Raw genomic sequence first — 21,862 nt, 5'->3', positions numbered from 1 at the left:
TTTTTATCAGTTCAAAACTAGCACGCTCTGGCCTTGAAGTTCCTTTAAGATGAGCTTTAAGCAATGACTGTACAATAGCGACCTCAAGGCAGATTCACTGCTGCTGCTGGAATGCCAGCAGACCAGCAGGGGGTGCCGTGCATATCTGCGAGGCCACATGGGCATTCATGCATCCAGAGCATGAAGCCTCTCGTAGGGGCACTCAACGGGTTAAAACCACTGCAATATGCATTAAGCACGTTTCAAGTCAGCAGGGTGCCAGTCTAAGATGTCCTCAAAACCTAATTTGATAGATATTATGCCATATGCTGCCGCAAGTAGTTAGTAATAAAGAAAGTAAAAATTTTATGGATGAGCAAAGTAGGAGCTCTTATGGATGGAGTGTTTTTAAATCAGGTGTATAATTTACCTACCGTCAGACCACATGTAGAGTGCATTACTCAATTGAACTTACAGGCAGATAGGAAGGCAGTTTCTTTTAATAAGCACTTCTTCAACTTATTGGCTCTACAATTACTTGCACCAATTACCAGCAGCTGCTGCCTGTTTGGTGTTTTATCTTAGACAAGGAGTTACATTAGTTTCTAATCAACAAACCATTCAAGGACTCTTTAAAAATATTTAAACTTAATTTCCTCATTTATTTGGAATTAACTGAAATAGTGGATATTTTCATTGTAGTGCTTCAATTTGTCTTAGGTTCTTTTCCAAACAGACATTGTTGTAATATCAACCTTTTAAAATTCTATATATCCAAGAATACACATTATAAAGTATTTGATAGACTTGTAAATGCCTTCAGTGCACGCAGCATCAGAATTGACCTTATTAACCATATATGCCTGTGAATATACAGTTGATTGTTATTGCTTTTTATAAAACATTAAGCTTGCCATAGAAATGATTATGCTTTAAGACCTTTATGCCTGGTTCAAGTCTTCCAACTTTTTCCATTAATTACCTGAATGATCCATATATAGTAAGAGACTGGTTAATGTACCAAGACAAAAATTACCAGAGAAAACATATTAATATTTTTTAAGCAAGCGAAAATACTCTTTGTCATATGAAGGAAGGATTTTTTTTAATCTCTAGAATTTCAAAATTATACTTCTAGACTTTTCACGCAATTCAAGGACACTTGAAAAACATTTTTCCTGCAAGAAAACCAGTATTTCTCTTGTGAATATTCTTCTCAAACACCTATATAGAAGGAAAAGAATAAAACAAATCATTTAGATCTGTAAGTAGCAGAAGCGGTTGAAAAACTAAAATGCACTATAATTATAGACTCAGTATCTGTAAATAAAAGTAACAATTAATAAGAAAGCAGCATGTCAGCTAAGCTATTCCAGCTGAGGCCTTGACTAAATTACCAAATTGCCACCTCTACGGTTTACACTGGAAGATTCTACCAACGAGAGAACAGCAAACTCTCTGGAGTTCTCCTGGTGGTCTCGTACCTGCTGCTGCCCATGCCCAGGACAAACGCTAGGAACAGGTAACCTTATGTGGACCTGGTACAACTTAAGAAGCTGCAGTTACAGTTCTTGTTCAAAAACAGTGGAAGCTGTCCTGTAAACAGCCTTTGTCATGGCAAGTTCTCAGAGGTAGTCCACGTTTGCAAGGAGCATTCCATCTTTACTACATGAACAGCCAAGGAAAAAATAATAATAATTGTATGCCTTTAAGTTCTTATACCAAACATCTGTCTTTGCATTCATCTGAAGTATGTGACATCATATTATACTTGAGAAGCATGCTAAGAAGCCTAAAAAGTTGAATTTATGTCATTGGATTAGGTATTGCTAACACTCAGTATTCACTTCATACAATATATCAATCAGCACAGAAGAGTCCGGTGAAAAGAGAAAATTTCTACATAAGAAAAAAGAGCTTTCTTGTTCCTAGGATTCTGAAGCTGTCTGTCGGACCATGCGATCCCTATGCTTTCTGTAAAGTAATTAAATCTAAATAGAACAACCTAGTTGTTCCATATTATCAATTGAAAGAAAGAAAAATCAAGTCTACATATATATATTCCTTATTAAAGGCCTCAAAATCAAAATCTCTTATAATAAAGGAGTTCTCTGTTAGTATGGATTAGCATTTTAGAAATAATTTCAGACCCCAGTACCAAAGGTGCCTTCTCATATACCACGAAGATGGACTTCCAGCAGAAATCACTGAATGATCAAGGTCACAAGAAACCTTGGAGGTCAGCTAATATAAGAAAGCAAAGCCAACTTCAGAGTTAGTCTTGAATCAAGTTGTGTTGAAAATGGCAGTGAAAAAAATGGGGAAATTAGCCTACAAATGAGCAAATCTGTTCAGACACTTTGCAGTGAGTATCACTTGAAAACAAGTTCCTGATTAAACACTCTGATGCATCTCTGAAGTTATTAACCTGTATATCCTTCCTCTTCTCACACTAGATTTGTATAGGGATAGCGTCACTTTCTAGGATTTTCCTGAAGTGAGTAAGTAGGCCTTCCTCACTCTTCCAAAAATAAAAAAAAGATAGTCATTTTCCACAGAAGAGGAAGATCCTGGCCTCTCTCTCTCCTATAGATTCAGAATGTAGTTTCTTTATCACGCTACTCAGGTGTTAAAGCCACTCAGGCCCAATAAATATTTTGCTATTAGAATTTAGAAATCCATTCAAAATTTTATTGCAACTTCATTTAACTCACACAGTTAACTTACAAATTATCCACCTTTCTCTTTTAATATGATCTCTCACAGCTGTGAAAATGTAACCCTCTCGGGACTCAATCAGATATTCACATCAATTTGTTTAATTAACACCAAGCTTAATATCTCTCAATTATGACTACAAACACTTCAAAACAAATCAAATCCAGTGACTTACAAAAACAATAGCAGTAGAAAAAAGAAATCTGACATTTAAAAATCACAGACAAATCTTGAAAAAATAAAAAAATACCAAAAAGGCTTTTAATAGGGAAAAATAACAGAAGATCAATAACATCTGAGTCTGCTTGAGTTATCTACTTCATCCTTTGAGCAGCTGATAAGTTCCTAAAGATTTTTTTTTTCCCCCCCAAGTACATGAAGGACTGCATAGTATCTTTGGACAAGTACAATGTTTCCAAACAAAAAGGTCATCTAACACATTAATATATATTATGTATATAGTGACCTTATTTTTGTTAGTCTCTCGCAGTTTTAAAATTCCATCTGCTGTTCTGATAATATCCTCAAGAAAGACATTATTGAAGCACATTATTGAACGCATAGGAAAATCTTCCCCTCTCTTTGGATCAAATCTGTTACACGTGAATATTATAAACAATCCGCTAAGAACATTTAATCATCACTGGAACATACAGTTAACACATACTAAATTTCAAGCATGTAACTACAAATATCGTCTGAGTTTTTCTTGTGAAGAGCATGCAGATTATGTAAACAAAAGGAACTACTGAAATGCGATGTCACTAATCTCTCATAGGTTGATAGCAGTAACTGGATAAGCACGCTGCCTAGTGAATCAAAAAACGTTCTTATGCAATTATGTACAGTACAAATACCTAAAGGCAAGAAATTTATAATACTGTGATATACCTTTCTACAGAACATGTTGTCAGCTGAAAGGGACTTTAAGTTAAAGCAAACACTTTTAAGTAACTGTATCATGCCCAATACAAATACCAGTTAGAAAACAAAAGCATCAAACCTTGCTCTTAAGCATGGACAGCTCTGTAGTTCACCAATTGAGTACCCATTCCTGCACGCTTTGCCTGCCATACTCCCAGTGACCAGTAGCAGGAAAAACTGAAGCAGTAGCAATTGGATCTATTTCCTAGCTTCCTTAGTCTTATATCAAAGGCATACTAACTCTTCATCAACATTAGAAGCTGTTTTGATGATCTCAGTCAAGAAAGAAGATTCCAGATGAACGAGGCACTTGAACAACAGCTACGGTGGGCTTAAATTGCCTACCTCTTGGCAATTCAACAGATCTTCACTGCTCATCCAATATGAGCAGTCTGAGAAGATCTAAGACAGGCAAGCATCTAGGTCAGCTTCCAAGCCTTGACACTTCCAGAAGTACCAGAGTTCCTCACGCAGCAGAACTCAAATTACCCACAATATCAAAATAAACGTTACTATAAAACCAAAAAAGAAGCCCTACTTAGTATGAAGGACACTCGTGTTGAGACCACACAGAAAACAAAAACAGAATTCCCTCTTGGGTTTCTTGACAAATTTGACATTGGACATCAAGTCCATTGAACATCATTAAATAACCATGCTCTGAAAGAAAAAGAAGAAAGATGGATGGAAAGGGAGTATCAAATTTTTAGCTATTTTAGTCAAAAAGAATTGACAGACATTGGCATTTGGTTAAATTTACACTGATGCTTTGTAACTTTTTTTTAATTTTTAAATAGCAAAACTTATTAAGCACGCATCTGTGAATCTTCTCATTGCCAGATATAGTAATATCTATTATAGACATGTTTAATAAGGTGAGCTTTTCTAAGAAAGATTTTACCCTTTAAAATGAGAGCTTTTTAATATGATGGAGAATTTTCTTTTAAAAACTGGAATTAACGTGCACCGCATATAATGTGTTGTAAAACAGGCAGCGCATCATTATCACCTCCTACTCAGAACCATTTTAACTACAATCTCAGTATTTGGGTAGCTAATTAACAACCTACTATTACTGTAAAGAAGAGATTGTCATGTTATTTCAAGTGGTTTTTAACAGTCTTTGAATACTAACTGCTAAATTTGTTAACAGTTTACACTATTTAAAAGAAGAAAAATTTATACAAATTTTCAAGAGCCTAGAAACAGGAAAGATATGCAATTTAACTCAAAACTTCTTAATATATACAGATATTTATATAAAGGCTTTTTTTTAGTAAACACATTGACCTGTCTCTATAGAGTGCTTGTATTAATTGATTCAGAAGTTACAAGGTGAGCAATTCTCTTTTTCTCTCCTTTCCAATTCCAACTTGTGGCTTCACTTCAACTGATGATGAAAGCAAAAAAGCAGCCCCAGAAAATTTTATTTACCAGTCAATTTATCAATACACTGAACCACTAAAGGAAAAAAAGTAAAGCAACCCGATTCTAAATCCTTATTTAAGCAACTATAAATTAACTATTACAAGGAAGCACAACACAGCTAGAAATACAACTCTTTTTCACAATCACGTGTCCAAATGGAGCTATAATTTTCTCTCTGCTCAATGACTCCGGTGTTTTCAGACAAGAGAAATAGGTATGGCCTCACTCATAAACTGTACAAAACAAGCCACTGGATATTAGCATTTATGCATTGAGATAGTATGGCAGGTTTTGGATCTCTGCATTATCTTTTTATCAGTGCCTACATTATGTAGCCCCAATACCTTGTTAAGTCCAGCGCAACCTTACATAATTCATCATCTTATCAAACTGTGATTATAACTGTTTCATGAAAGCAAATCTGTAAATACAGCAGCCATTCTGGTTGGAAAAGATGAGGTGGGAGGGCTCACCTTTATTAATTTCTAGTCCCCCAAGTAGTACTTTGAATAGAGTTGAAAGAGTTCTATGATTCTAAATTTTGATGCTGTGGGTAAGAATAGATGAAAGAACTACATGCTTTTGAGGACCAAAAACTACAAAGAAAGTGGTTTTGCAGTCAAGAGTTTTGAGAAATCAAACCTGCTCAGAGACATACCAAGACAGCTCAAGCTATTAGACTCCTAATAAACAAGATAACCAAGGTCCAATAAAAACCTCTTACATATAGCTTGAGAACCATTCTGATAAAAAACTCCTAGCTCCATCATAAAACCTGCTTAATGGACTTACTTAAGATATTCCATGTCTAGCGATCAGAAGGACCAACACGATGGAAAAGGCATTACAAAAGAAGTGGAAGGACCAGCACGACAGCAAGGTGCTACAAGGGAAAGGAAGAAGATCGCTCACCCATATCAGAATATTCTGGGTTCGCAGGGAAAGGCTTCCACCAAGGAGGGATCTCCAGAAAGAGATCCTTCCTCAGTGGTACTCAGCCCTTAAATGAGCCCTTAAATGGAGCCTGGCTCCACCCCTTCTGGTCACCGAGGTGAATTGCCTTCACCTGTGCTCCCAGGGCTGACTGGGTCTTTCCTCCAGGTGCTCAAGCAGTGGTTCAGGCCATGACTCAGCAGTTCCCATACACTATGTAACCATATATGCAGCAAACCTTATTTTAAAATGCTTACATGAGATTTTCTCAGGATCTGGGCTAGAAGAGCAGCTTGGAAGAAAGCAAACTGGCCCAAACCTTCACTTGAGTTGCACTTTATACAATGTGTATTGGATCTAACTGGACATAAAATAATGGACCAAGCAAACTTCAGTAACACCCAATTCTTTTTCTAGCAGTATAGTAGTAAACCCAATAGCAACACACAAACAATTTACTTACTGAGGAAATATAAAAGGGCTAACAATACTGAGTATGCTGTTCCAAATTAAAGTCAAAAAGCAGTATAATTTTGAGCTAAGCATAGAGGTCCTATCTATTCATCATTCAACTTCACGAAAGGAGAGAAATGTAAAACGCGTAATTAGTTTATCTTACATAAAATACAGGAGTATACAGGTATTTATTTATTGCACATATTGTTTTGTACTGCAGGATAAAATCGTGTCACTATCATCTCCACTCAAAGGAAAAACACATCTATTTGTTACTACTGCATTGGAGCATTATTCTGTATTGTTTCACATTAGCAGAGTTTCAGGCATCCTAGAACGTGTTCAGACAGTGGTTCATTTTACAAAATCATATTTTGAATCTCACGTATTGATTTCTTAACCTACCACATACAATCTGACCAATTACTTCCTCCTGTTTGACTGCAGCAGCTTCCTGGCAGGCCACGGGTGGGCATCTGAAGATGTAATTCTACCATTAGCTGCTGGGAGCAGCAGTTATAATCCAGAAGTCATAGTCATCACATTTAGGGACTCCTTTTTCCCTTCATCACCACCTTTCCATTATCCATGCTGATTAACCAAAGGTATCTTTTCCACATTGTGTCTCTTTAGAAACACCATGAACTCTAGGTTTCTCAGGCCTGTTACCATGTTACCAGAATGGTTTCAGTGCTGACTGACTTTTCAAAAGATGTTGATATTTTTCTTGGTTAGAATTGTGCAGAATTCCAAAATACACCAAAACCAGCAGCTGTTCACCTCTATCTACTTCTTTACTCTGTACCACTTTATTCTGAATGCAACAGCTTCTCTGTTCTTATATCAAAATAAATTGCAAGAAACACAATGGAATACCCTAAAAAAATGTGTTGCTGAAGTCATAATTCATAACATATTCCATCACCAAATCTGCAGCACAGAATAGCACCTCTCTCCCTGCCCCCCTTCTGCCACTCCAAGCTACAAATATTAGTTAAGAAACTGATACTAATAACACAAAGCTTAAAATACTCAAGAAAAAAAAGAAAAAAAAAAAGAGTTAAGACCCTGAGTGTAAAGAGTGAAAAATGAAACAGGAAGTCATCAGGAAGCTGGCAAAGGAAAATGAAAGAAAGAAAAAATAAAGGAGGTACTCTGCTTCCTCATGTAATACATGTATCCAAATACATCTAGAACTAGATCCCAGAAAGACTAAGAATTCTGTTCTCATTAGGACATGCACAAGTAAAAGTTTACTGAGTCATAAAACTCAGTAACGTTAATGCTTGTAGAACCTAAGAAACCATGCTTTCTTAGCTGCAAGATTTTTAAGTGCATTTATTCCAAACAAAAAGCTTTTGTGAGGAACTTCTTTTAATTTGCAACATCATAAATTAAACAACAGCAAATATCACTTTAGGGGAAGCAAATGAACACGTGCATTTAATATTGTTTAATAACAAAGTATTAGAGCTACATTCGCTCAGCACACATTTATTCATAGATATGGCTACTCTAACATACACAATTATTCTTGACTTCAGAATCCAGAAAATTATTTCACATTTTGTCTCTTTTAATAAACCTGTTGATTTTTTTTTGTCAACTTAAAGCTACTAGGATAGCAGATCCTGAAACATCCCGATTTTTTCCTAACTTTATATACCCAGAAAACCTTACGCATGTTGTTGTGTACTATTATAGTACTCTAACAAACTATTGCTATAACAACCTTATTTCTACACCAACCACTGTCTAATAAAGCCTCAGTCTACTTCTAGAGCAAAAGTTGCCTTAAGGAGTAAAATTTGTATCTTATAAGCATGCAAAAAAAATCATCAGGTACATTACCTAAACAACACCCTTGGAGATGTAGATAGCAGGAAAGCAACACTTCTGCATCACCCTCTGAGCAAGGCAGAGCTCTCCAAGCACAGACTGTCACCCCACAGACCCTACTGAGAGAAAGCTGCACCAGCAACCCCCTCTTGAGCTCCTAAGGCATGGGGTCAAAACACAGCTTCTATCATCAGTCTTCTCCAAATACTCTTGATGTGTTTAGCTAAATTCTTCACAGCTGAGGAGGGCTAATTGCTGCTGGATGAACAGCACTCAGCTGATACCTGGTTTTCTGATGAAGTTCACCTGTGCAGCCAGGTGCTGCAATCAGGCATGCTGTTTTCCCCTCCAGTGTTACAGCTGTAGACTGTTCACTTATATGGCATGTTCACAAAACAAAAAAAAAAAAGGGCAGAAAAGTTTTCCCTCAACCACCAAAGAAATTAACTCCTAATGTGATTGTACTGTGTGTGATGTACTTATATTCCCAACAAGGACTTGAAAAATCAATGAAATTCTATCCAATATAAAAAAAAGCTGACACTGATCTCAGTGAGAATTTGATCCATCATAGAACCATTGAAATAGGAAAGCACCTGCAAGATCATCAAGCCCAATCTTCAGCTTAACCTACTCCGTCCCACCAAACCGTGTCCCTTAGTGCCATTTCCCTGGATGGCCCATTCCAATGCCTGACTGCCCACCCTGAAGAAATTCCTTCTCATGTCCAATCCAAACATCCCCAGTGCAACTTGAGAGCATTGCTTCACATCCTATCACTCGCTGCCTGAGAAAAGAGGCTGATGCAAACCTCAATGCAGCCTCCCCCCATGTAGGTGCAGAGAGCAAGGAGCCCTCCCCTTCTCCAGACTATACAACGTTAGTTAACATAAAAACAAAGAAAAAAAACTAGTTTAAACAATATTATAACAATAGTGGCAAAAATTAAATTCATTCTGAACACTAAATACAGATATCCTCACTTTTAAAACACATTCAGCTTTTGCTTCTCCCCTTGGAGGGCTTCTTATTCTGAGATACCCTTGAAACCATTGATTCTAACTCATGAGGTGAAGTTATACATGAATCTAACAGCTTCTCCTCTCATGGGCAGATGAAACCTTGCACAGTCTACCGTACTCTAAACTCTGATATGAAGTACCTACATTCAGGTTCTAAAGGACACTTTTGTCTGCATCAAACTCTTTTAGCCCACTCCAAAAAGAGAAATAGCAAAATAATTAAATTGAATTTATATGCACAGCAGTTTTTAAAATAATGTTGCGAATCTGGATGCCAGGCAGTAAAGAAGAACGTAAGCTATTTTAGGTACCCTCCAGGCAATATTATTATTATTTTGCCATAACATATTCACATTCATTTGAGGCTCCCTAAAGTTACCAATATATACCAGACAGTGTAACAAATTAAGCACCTGTACATTCCATGGAGATTAAACCAGAGTGAAGTACATTGCCTCATCCAGAATCTTTTCAGCTTCACGCAGGCTGCGATGAACGCAGTTTTAATTTTACATTTGCCAACAGTGACACCTGCTGGAAAGCAGCGTACTCGTGTTCTGTTTTCAGACTCGCACCACACGGCAGCTCAACTTGCAACTCTGTGATGCCATCCAGCTTGCACATACACGTTCAGTGGGGGTAGGTTTCATCATAAAGTGAAATCATTTTGTATCACAGGTTGGAATATTCTAAGAAGCATAGGCATATAATTTTTTTTTGAGAGAAATAATCTTGTGTTTCAAATAAGAAAAACAAGAGTCTTCAGAGTATTAGGTCAGTAGGCTTTGAGAACTGCAGTAAAACAGGGTCAGGAAAGATCTCTTGAATCTTGCTTATAGTCTTTAAGTCATCCAAAATCTCATGATGAAATTTGAGAGATTAGTTCCACAACTATACATCATTATTTTTACACTCATACAAAAAGCATTCAACCATATTAGCAAAAGAACAACTAATTTGGCTTCTAATAGTTGGAGACAATTACGTAAGCATTCCTATATTTTAATTTAAAAAATATTATTTGTATCATGCATTTTTGCCCTAATATTTATCCACTAAGGTAGTTAAGGTGTGCTATCTTCTTGTCATACTGTTTTTAAGACGGAATTCCATGCTATGTATGGATCTTATGCAAATGCTCTTTGATTTCAAATGAGACTTTGCATACTAAGGAGTCTATTTTCCCATCAATGCAGAAGAGATTTACGCACATAAGTCCCATTACCATTAATGGGACTCACCCACATAAATCCCCTGCACATTGATAGACTCTTAGGATTTACATTGAAATGGGTCCTTTAGAGCCATTACAATGTCAACCTTTTGCCAGGATTTTGCGTATTAACAATACTAAGCAATACATGGCAATCTTAATGTGCAAAATCCTAGCAAAAGGCACAACATAAAATGATATGAACAGAGCAAAAAATTAGGTATTTAAATATGATCACTAATTATTCATTACCTGCCCACATTCCCATTGGTTGTATTCCAGCATCGTTTTCCCTATTAAAAATCCTACCCTCTAGTTTACATGACTATCCTCTTTCCTGAGCAAGCGTTACTCAAAAGCTGCTCCAAAGCATTTTCAATACATTTAGTTTCTTTTTTTTCCAGCTGAAAGAAACTTTCCTTCTATTAACTTACCTTCTAGATCGTTACAATATCTCAGTTTTCTTCTTTTGAAACAAATAATATATATTTTTTAATTGATACGCCTATGTTATAAATGTAATAGCACAAAATCAATAACACAACTGCAGCAAGTAGTAAAGTTGGCTGAGACAGAATAGGAGCAGTAAAACATCAGTTTGTAAGCAGTGAAGGATAAATTCCAAAATATGCCACTTTCGTAGAATCACTTTGCCCCTCCCAACTATGGGCAAGAAAGGCAAAGTCACCTAAGATTCCATGTCATAGATAAAGTTACTACATTATGCTAAGCTGCTGCTGGAAGAGTGACATTTATCATTTATGCTAGAAGAAATGCTTGTAACACATCTTCCATACACAAAAGCAGCTCAGCTCTTACCTTCCACTTTGAAGCCTAACTTTCCAAAGATTCACATGAGCGTTTTGGGGCTTCAGCATAAGTTAAAAACTAAGTTATTTCTCCAGAATTTGGTCTACCAGTAACTTAAGCACTGAGCAATTTAGCCTGGATAAAGACTCACATGGCTGTTTGCACAACTGCATTTTCACTGTGATGTGACTGGGAAGCAGAGTACTTGATGAACAGGAATACTTACTGCACTAAAAATCTTTCCCCTTCACATTCAGCAGTCATTAAAAGCCCTCAATTGCTAAGGAACTGACATGTCAGAACAGTCTCTAGGTGCAACCACCAAAGATGAAGCTTCATCACTTAAATCCTGAAACATTCCCCTTTCTAGAGTACTGAGCAGCCACTCCTACCTAAAGTTATGTAGGCTTAACATCCGGGTAGCAGGAAACTACTGTGGTAGGAAACGTAAGATCCCATTTAAAAAACAAACAAAAATCCCAACCACCAACAAAGTTGAAATGGTGCTGCTGACAATAATTATTTTACATGGAAAAAAAAGCAAACAAAATACTCATTTTACTAGCAGGAAAATACTACAGGTGAAAAATCATGCTGTGGGAGATCAGTAGCAGTTCTGGCATGTCCTGTTCACCACTGCTCCCTGAGACTATTGGATACACCCTTGCTACAAAGAAATAGATGTGGAAAAGGCTCCTACCTTTACTTTACAAAGAAAACTGTTTTATGCTACAGATTTAGGACCCATCTTCATTAATATATTAAAAAAATACAGTAGGATGCCAAGTAGGTAACCATGGTGATTCTTGATCTCACATACACAGACTAACTGCATTGTATGTGACTTTCCTTATTCTCCTCCACAGACAACCTAAGACTCCAACGACTTCAGTGTCAGTACCATGAGAGGACACGATGCCCACGGGATGAAGATCTTAAGATCAGACCTACAGAATTAAATATATATTTGAAAAGTGAGCCAAGAGTGTAAATACTCCTTCAGTGAATCTCGGCCTTAGCAAACAATATAAAATAAAATAACAACAGAGAACAACCACAAAACCACACTGCAACCAAGTACTGTGGCCCAGATTACTAGAAGAATCAAATCTGATAGACTGACTGCATGGAATTTAACTGCCAGACAACTGAATTCCGCAGATTTGCCAGCATTTTTTCCTGGGTTTGGCAAATTTCCTCTTACTCCTCAGAAACAAAACGAGGGCTAAACAAAATCATCCCTTATTCTGCAATATGCCTGATAAGGAGCCTTTCTGATTAAGTCTCCAAATGGATAAGTCCAGAGGCACATCCAGAGGATGCCTGTCATACCTATAGGACAGTCACCCTGTGATGCAGCTGAGAAGCTTCTCTTCCCCTTTTATTTAAAGGAAAAACACAAGATGGTGCTAGAGGTGGCAATGCTCCTTTTTGCCCGGTATCTCAGCCACTAGAGAATTTTTCTCAATTTTGTAGAAGTAACATTTTCCTTTCTTCGAGGTAGTTTATCCCAGATGTACTAACTGGCTATACAGTGCATCATGAATCAAAGAAGAGGACCATATTTCCACGGGGAGAAGAAAGCTCTTACCTGGGAGAGTGCAGATCAGGCCCTGAACCACACCTACTCACTGACTACAAATTCAATTCAGAGTTAGACTTATACAGATTACCCAGTGGAAAAACAGTTACACAAGCATTATTTTACAAGTTCTGCTAGATGCTAATAGGAACAGAAGTGCTATCTAGGATTTGATTGAGTTTTTCTGTATTAGAGCTGGACAAGAAAGACCTAAAAATTCACTTAAAACCCAGGTTATAATGGGTTATACTTGCTTTCACAGAGGTGTACTTCCATAACAGAAATAAAATTACCACTGTCCAACTATCCTGATTTAACTGAGTGCTGCACAGGCTCCTAACTGAGACCTGTACTTGCAGGCTATTTGAGTTTTGGAGTTGAAAAAGCATTGTAAATCCATTAACATCTGCCCATCTTCCTGCCCAGAAACAAAGGCTTTCCACCTTTCTCAATTACTTACCTTTACCCAGCCCCAGAACTATATCTTTTTTTTCCCCCATAGTCATACTTGTTCCTGCTGGAGCTGTATGGCTGCTATAGAGCAAAGGAGGAAAGAGAAAAGACAGAAAGCATAGAGACCAGATTAGAGCTGAAGAAGGTAGAAGCCATCCTGAGCTGCTAGACTTCTGCTTTCCTTCCTTTCCTTACAAGTGGATTCAACTACTGCCTGCAGAGGAGAAAGCAAACAAAGCTTCCCAACAGGCCTGAAGGCTGCCAGGCTCAGGGAAGCAGCAGCCAAAATTACTCCTTTGGTTAGTTAAGGTTAACATTTGCATCTGTCTCTCAGAACTCAAGTCTCAGATTTCTTACAGCTTGGTCTAATCTCAGTTAAGATGAGATTAATGAGAGGGATCATGGAGAGTTAGTAAAACAGTTCTAAGTGGGCAAAATAAAGTTGCTCAGGTATGACTGTGATCACTCAAAAGACGATCACGTGTGATCAGCTGCCTGTGAACCTTCTACACACATCTTCATTCATCTCTGATGACTGCATGCCAGTGGTAATATATGTATTTCCTTTTGTAGTTTTTGTTGCTTTGCTTTTTTTAATATTTGCCATAAAGCAACCTTGTTGTGATGTCATATTTAGCTCATGCTCTGTAATAATATATAATGCTTCAGTAAAAGTTTTTGCCTCTCTCATTCAGTAGTCTACATATAAAACTTAAAGTATAGTTTCTTGTCAAAAAGCAAGAGGTGAGGATATTTCTGTAGCTCTAGGTAGTAGTTAATAAGTACTCAAAATTATGCTTCTTTTAAAAATGACATACATTAGTATTGCACAGTGAACTTGTAACTTACATGTCATCTTAATTTTACTAGTCAAAATGCATTTTTAGCTATTATTTCCAGATAAAAATAACCACCTATATTATTAATGTTAAGGTTATGACAAAGTGACAAAAGCCAGGAAAATGCAGAGTTAAGGCTGACACCGTATCCTTTGCTCACACTGCAGGTTAAGACTAGACAATGGCTGTCTAAGCTTTGGAATTCACAGGCTTTGTAAAACATGTATCAGAACTTCACACTAGTAAAAGAAAGGCCTGTTTCTTCTTTTCTTAAAAAAAAAATAAAAAAAAATGTTTCCGTTCTGCAACACAGTTTTTAAAATACTATAGGAATGGAAGAACAAGTGGTAGAAGCCTTTTAACGATACACCAAGCCTAATTCCTCACTGCAGAAAACTCAGGCTTGTGATTACTTGAGAAAACCCTGTTTTCAGTGTTCAAGGACTTCACAATAAAATGGGAAGGCAGGGCATTGCAAGCCCAGGTATAAATAGTGATGTTGCCTGATACGACAGCAGGGAGAACCACACAGTAACCAGAATATCTAGGACAGAATATACAGCTCTGGAAAGGAACAACACAGTTTTATACCCTGCTGCAGCAAAAATAACAGTACCTTGATAGTTTACACATCCCTCCCTCTCATCCACAATGTTAAAGTAGGTAATCGTTATTAAAGTATTTATTTATTCTCAAAATACTATCAGTATGAGACTTGATATTGTGGAGGACGGATGAAGTGAGATGTCCCTGGTCGTTAAGATCAGGCAGAACAGAAACTGCAGTACTTTTTCTATCCTTTAGTTGCCTCCTGAGTAAAAAGCTGCAGCTGCTTAGGAACATAAGAAAGAACATAAAGAAAGAACATAAAAGAACGTCCTGAGAAGGTCTGAGTAGAGTGCAGATTTGATCAGAAATCAATCCATTCTGGGAAACATCCAATGAAATGACGCACACAGAAGCTGATGAAATCAAGAGTTTTCTAGTACTATTGTAATCACTCCCTTTGCAAGCAATTCAGCACACAAAGTAAATATTTTGGTATCTACGGTAATTATGTATGTATAACACGCACAATGAACCATGAGTTTGGAATCCATCAACGTATTTTACTGAGTTAATATCTTCCAAGTTCTACACAATATCCCTTTGAAATTACTATGTCTAGTTCTTTATTTTAATAGTATGATGTGACAGATCTTAAGGAATCTGTTCCAACCCAGAAGCTCCTACTTTCACTCCCACCCAAACATTCAATCCGTGTATTTCAGCTACTTCTCATAATTTCTCTTTTTCATTTATCCTTAATAAGCTGATATTACAAGGTAAGTTTCTGAAAGCAAGCAAAAAAAAAAAAAAAGATGTGGCATATTCTGTTTTTAATCAAATACAATTTAACTTCACTCTGCTACAAATCAATCCGGAGCTTACACTGACTTGACAATTTCCCTTGCCCATTTTACTTGCTATCTGCAACTCGTACATCTCTCTCCCATAGGCAGGCTATGGTCTTCCAATGAATAGAGTACACATATTTGGCTGAAAAACCCCTCAAAAGAAGGCTGACTTCAGGATGGCTTTAAGCTTATCAACATCACCAAATGCATACAAAACTTACATGAGATCTCAGTGCCTTGCCCCACATATGGCACAGGAGAAGTTTGCATTGAGGACACCTTCTGCCTGCTGTTAAAAGTATTTGAAAACACGTTGAAAGAAGGGGAAAAGCAGAACATTTTCCAGGTATTATGCAGCCAGCAATCTGCATGCTTGTTCAGCAAATAGTTTCCAAATTTCCCTGTAGTTCATATTTGCTGCCCCCTCACTTGAAGCTCCTAAATGACTTGCACTATTACCTGCATGCACAAGGAAACTCACACTACTTGTTACACTTGACAGGGATCTGAAGCGTAGTGCTGCAGAGCTTAGATGAGAGAAGCCTTAGAGATACTTGAGCAGAGAAAACAGGAGGCATTAGAGCACAATATCTGATTGACCAGACTGAGCTCTCAGAAGGCGCTGCTCCGCTAATCTGAAAGGGGGCATATTTGCACAAGGATCTTTATAATATTTCCTGCATGCATAAGTCAACAATATTCAATCACTTACATGTTTCTAACATGGAGAGATGCCATCATACCAGTTCTATCAAATCAGGGAATCATGATGAAACTTGGTCTAGTTTTTATAGTCAATTCTTTTTTTTAAATAATGATGAGATTTCCTAATAAGTATCTTGCTAACCACAAAGCAGGCAGCGATGCATTATTCACACAGCAAGCATTAACCTTAGAAGTGGCTCCACATTTCAAGAGCTCTTCATGCAGTCATACCACCACCCAGTAGATTCAAAAGTGTTTCACTGACTGTACTAAATTGAGTTCATGGATCTGCAAGGTACCTAGGTTAAGAAAATACTGCCATGTCATAAAAACATTTTTAAAGCACATGAAAGGCTCAAATAAGCGTAATAAAAAGCCTTTATTTTGATATTACCCATAAAACTAGCCTTCCTGAATCTTCTAAATTAAAAAAAAAACAAAACATAGCATTAATGCTAAATATGGGCAGATACCAGACCCTTCCTTTTTCTCACAGTTCTTTCTTTACCTGACAGCTTTCTAGGCCTGAGGACAAACTACTAGGAGAGGACAGAATCAGCTAATTTCACACTGCTGTTGGTATGTTATTACAAGCACAGACTCTGAAGTAGCTGAAGCAACAAATATATCAGTGAGTGTCTCTCAGGTCTTCCTTATTGAACAAAAATTAAAAGACTACAACTCATAGCCCCCAGTTGCCACCAATTTTATGGTCTCCAAGTAATACATAAAAAGAATAGGTAAATAACAAATGAATGATTTTTAGAATGCCTCCTTTAACCAACAAAACTACCAAAACAACTTTCCTTCCTGTTTTCTCCCCTTAGATGGTGGAGGAAGAACAAAATTCTGAAGTTCTGAGACAGTGGCAGCTGTGGATGATGGCCACATTACTTATGCTGTACACCGCATTCCATCATGCTCCTTCAGGCATTTTAAACAGAAGGACAGAACTGGCAGAAAATACTGCTTTAAAATAATATCTGGACTTCACAACTCCACTGGATAGCAATGCATACTACAAGAAATTTGAAAATAAAAAGACGTTTTTGAAGACTAGTTTGATGAAAATATTGTACTGAAGTTCTAAACGTTCTTAGTCATTCAACAGACTAAAATGGATTATATACATACTCATTATAAGAGAAAAGAGTCCACTAAGAGTTTTACGACCTAAAAATACTCTAAAAGAACACCTCCTTCTGTACTAACTTGTACACAAGGCAAAAAGCTTGTTATCTGCAGTCAAAATCACTTGCTCATTCCTTATGGCTAAATGAAAACCCAAAGAGTGCTGAAAATTGCAAAAAGAAGCTTCTGAGACATTGTGCAGATGTTCTATGAATTCACAATAAACAAACTGCTTACAAAATATAAATGTCCTTTATCACAGTTCATGCTGAACAGTAATTTTATTTGCACTATATGCCTGACTCTACAAAACCCACAATGGGTGGTGCATCAGGAAAGTTATGAATACAATAGTTGTAAACATCCACAAAAACTCTCCAAATGACACAGTAATAATAGCAGCACCATAATGCATGTGCATTACTGTCCCAACCCTAACTGACAACCATAAAGCTCATTAAAAGCCAGATGGGAAGCTTGAAGAATTTTGGAAACATCCTCAAATGATTAGGGATGGCCATTATGGAACCATGGAAAATATTGTAGATGTACTTTACTTTTCAAATTAAGATGAACAACACTGTACACCCCGAAGTGAATGACTGGAAAACATAGCTAGAAGGAAAAGCTTTCCTTGCAGGCAATGAAGAACCCTACAGGGCACATGAGGCTGAGGAATTACCATCCTTTGCTCCCTCTCTCTTGCTGTTTTCAGATATTAAAAAAATAAATGCCACTAATTGTTCATTGAAAATCTTTTCCCATTCCAATCCAAATCAGTCTGATTAAACACCCAAGGTATCTGATAAAACAGCCTAATCTTGAGCACTAGAACTATATGCTTATACTCAGCAGTGGTTTCAACCCGTGCAACAGCTCACTCACTGAGTTGCATGCGTTTCCTCGTATGGTTTGTGTTGCTCTGGATTATATCCTCTAACAGAGGAAGTGCTTTTAAACCTATTTGATATAACTTCAGTTCCCCAGCATATCGTTCTATTACTGTAAACTCCTCTCATATTTCTGACTGTATTAGTTACACATACAAGTACATAATTACACACATCTCAGAAAAAGTAGTCACTCCGTGCTGTTGAGTCTTTCCTACAAAGCTTTCTCAACTGATGACTGAAATATGGAGGATATTGACTAAAGATATTTACTGTAAGTAATTTATTATGCTAACTCTTCGTACTCTAATAGACAATGTGCTCAATCTTGAAAGGCTCGAGCACCAGACCTGGCAACTTGAAATCAGGTACAGGTGGAGGTACTCAGCATCCTTTAAGATCCAACACATTTAAAAACCTTGGCAATTTACAAGCATAGTGCCACAAATGGAGTACTATTACTGAGCACAACTCAGTCCAGGAAAAAGTTTAGAATATACCCCAAAATACATGAATTTAGAACAAATTCAGAACTTCAGTAAAAACTCTCATCCTAATTGAAGTCGTTCGTTCTAATTACAAGATTACACTCTTTAAAACTGCAGAAGAATTCACAAGGAGAAGATCACATAGAAATTAAAGTCTGTGTTCTCAGTATGTCCCATATAATTTTTAATATTTATATTGAGACAGCTCTCAAAGCTTTCAAGTAAAGCGATACTGCACTGTGCTAGGAACAGGGTATAGTAAGAAAAGTTTGATACAAAGATGCTGTCTCACTTTGCTATTGTTTCATTTGTTAAATAATCAAAACTCATTAGGTTTCACAGTAATTAATGAAGAAGATAAGGTTTAAGAAGGTACATGGGAGGAAAGACACAAAACTAAAAAAAAAATGAAAGGTTGCTTATTATGAAGTGGGAGGGGGGAGAGGTGGCAGAAGATCATTTAGCCAGAACAAGCATCAAAACTAACACGCCTGCCTTTGAAAGGAAGGATTCTTATGGCTGGATCAGGTGATTTAGGTAAGAAAGTCAACTAGTTGTATCTTTGTTTCCACGCAGCATGAGGAAAGTTTTCCATTATGCACTTTGTACCATGTTTTTCAGGGTGAGAAGTCTGATGTTCTGCTAGGACATCAAAGAGCAAAGCTATTAATTTCACAAATTTCTTCATCAGTTCTACATATGTGAAAAATGGTAGACAGTTACAAGATATGCAGCAGAGAGAGTTCGTGAAAGTTTCTGTGAATTTTCCATGTTTGCTGTTTTATAAATCAGTCATTAGGAGGCAGCAAATGGCTCGGAACCATGAGAGAAAACAAATCCTGTTAGAAATTGAAAGAGAATAGGATACGAGGAACTACAAGTGGAAACAAATTTAGATACAAAAGTGACTTCTTGATGTTCTCCAGTGCTACCAGACATCAAGCTGGATCAAAGAAAATACTTTGGAAGCTATTTGTTAAATAACTTGGGATCTCATTGATGAAGCTACACTCAAACTCAGTGTGGTTGATTTTGGATTCTTGGTAAGGTTAAAATGCAAAGCACTTATTTTATTCCTACAGTATGCATTCTAAGCTTATATCCCAACACTGTACACACATATCCCTAAGGAATACAAAACAAATCATGTCTCATGTTATTTCACTCAAACAGCTTACAATGGAAAGTTGACAGTTCTGAATTATTTTCATGGTTCTGTACTCAAAGTAAAATTTAAAAGCCAACGTGCTTTTACTCATGCCTCATTAAAAATAATACTAAGATCCTAGCCAGTAACATTAATATCTCTCTACTCTTACCAGGATACAAGACAAAGCAGGATAAACATAACACATAGGAGAAATTTTCTTTAAAAAATTATTTTATAATAAGAAGAAACTGGAATTTCTTCTATGAGTGCCTAAATTTATGTAAAATTGCCAACAACATTTTATATCATGCAACCAGGAAGCTGTTTTTATGATGCATTTCTAGGCAGAATCAAAACACAGGTGGAGAAATGAGAAGTATTTTGCATTCTAAGCAAGTCTGTAAATATGAAAATATTATAAAATGGGCTATGTTTGCTCAGATCTTTGAATATGACATATAAATTAGTGTTTATTTAACAAGCTGCATTATCTTCAGAACTGAACAATACAGTTACCGGTATCTGGCTAAACAGTTATGGTAAGTAACAGAGAGATAAGAGGAGCTAAATTACATCAGCAATATCTCACATTAATAGATTCATACAGTTGTACAGCATTAATGCTTACAATATAGAATTTGCAATTAATCAAACATTTTCAGCTTCTCCAGTTAATCATGAAACAAGAATAACAAAAACGAGGCATAAACTTACTATTTGTTAGGTGTCCACGCTGTCCTTCCATCTGAGTCGGTGGGAAATAATTACCACTAGGAAATCTGGTAAGCAGAAATACAATAAAAATAAATATTAGCATGCCAAAAAAGGGATAAACTCAGCTTTCCTGCAAGTATTTCTCCCCATAGCACTTCACAGGTAACATTAAAAAAATAGATATAGAAACCAGAAAAACCCCGAAGTTGAAAAAATATAAACATTTAAAAACACAGTCCAGCAGCGTTCAAGGATCCTTGCCTCTCAAACTTTAAAGCAGCGCAGACAAACGCCGAGATGCCTATAATAGAACAAAAATCCAAGTTCTCAATCACTAGTTACGCAGTATGTGCCAGTAAGGAAGACAATTTCCAAAATAATGATTAATGTATTATCCAGATTTTTTCCTCTCTCTCTTTTCCCCTTCCCATTCAGGTTTTTCTTCTTATAAAATGCACATAGGTTTTTTCTTCCCTGTACCCTGACTCAGGCCTGGCTTTGAAATGCATTTCAATCTCTCAACACAGACTGCTTTCACTGCATTTAGAGTCCTACCAAGGCCCAGCTTTAAAAGCTACTGATTCTTTTTTTCTTTAGCCTTCCTCACAAAGGAAGGGTATTTTGTAAATTACCAGCTCGTTCAGATCAACAAAAGGTACTTTCATAGAAAGCCCCATTTGATTTTGCTCAAATTTGATTACAAGGATGGAGAAAAGGAAAGGAAGTCAAAAAGAAAAACCCCAGATGGCTTTTTCATTCATCTCAGTGAATGAGCTTTATCTGTGCCTTTTGAAACTGTAGCAGTGGAAAAGCATTTCTGTTGGCTTAAAAAACTTGACAAAAATTATTGGTTTGCCATTTCTCATGTAACTGCCATTGGGAACTGGATGAAAAGACTTTTTCATGGGATCGCCTGCTTGGATCAAAATAATGGAGATTAGGTATTTCATTATAAATTACAGTGGGAGATAGAGCAGGCTGTCATATTAATAGCAACCTGCTCATGGCCTTCAATGGTAGCTATTCTACTAGACAAAGGACCAAGGGGGTTGTCTATTGAACTTGTACTTTAGGCCTGATCAATTTTCTATCATCAAGGCAAAAGGTGAGGTGACTAACAAAAGAATTCACACATGACTGACCTCATAAGCCTATAGATAAAACAGCTTAAAGAAACAAAACACATCCTGA

General features: G+C 36.8%; 1 long non-coding RNA gene across 3 annotated transcripts in view; it reads right to left on the bottom strand.

Moving 5' to 3' along the window:
• The window catches only part of LOC110397387, a 233,785-nt gene that overhangs the window by 201,334 nt on the left and 10,589 nt on the right, over positions 1-21,862 (bottom strand). For all 3 annotated transcript variants that reach the window (XR_002437737.1, XR_002437738.1, XR_002437739.1), the window contains exon 2: positions 20,672-20,736. This is a non-coding gene — a long non-coding RNA (uncharacterized LOC110397387). The remainder of the gene's footprint in view (positions 1-20,671; positions 20,737-21,862) is intronic.

The sequence above is a fragment of the Numida meleagris genome, chromosome 4 (assembly GCF_002078875.1).
Source record: "Numida meleagris isolate 19003 breed g44 Domestic line chromosome 4, NumMel1.0, whole genome shotgun sequence".
Taxonomy (NCBI): Eukaryota; Metazoa; Chordata; class Aves; order Galliformes; family Numididae; genus Numida; species Numida meleagris.
Note: the sequence above shows the minus strand (reverse complement) of the source record. Positions and strands in the feature narration are given on the sequence as shown.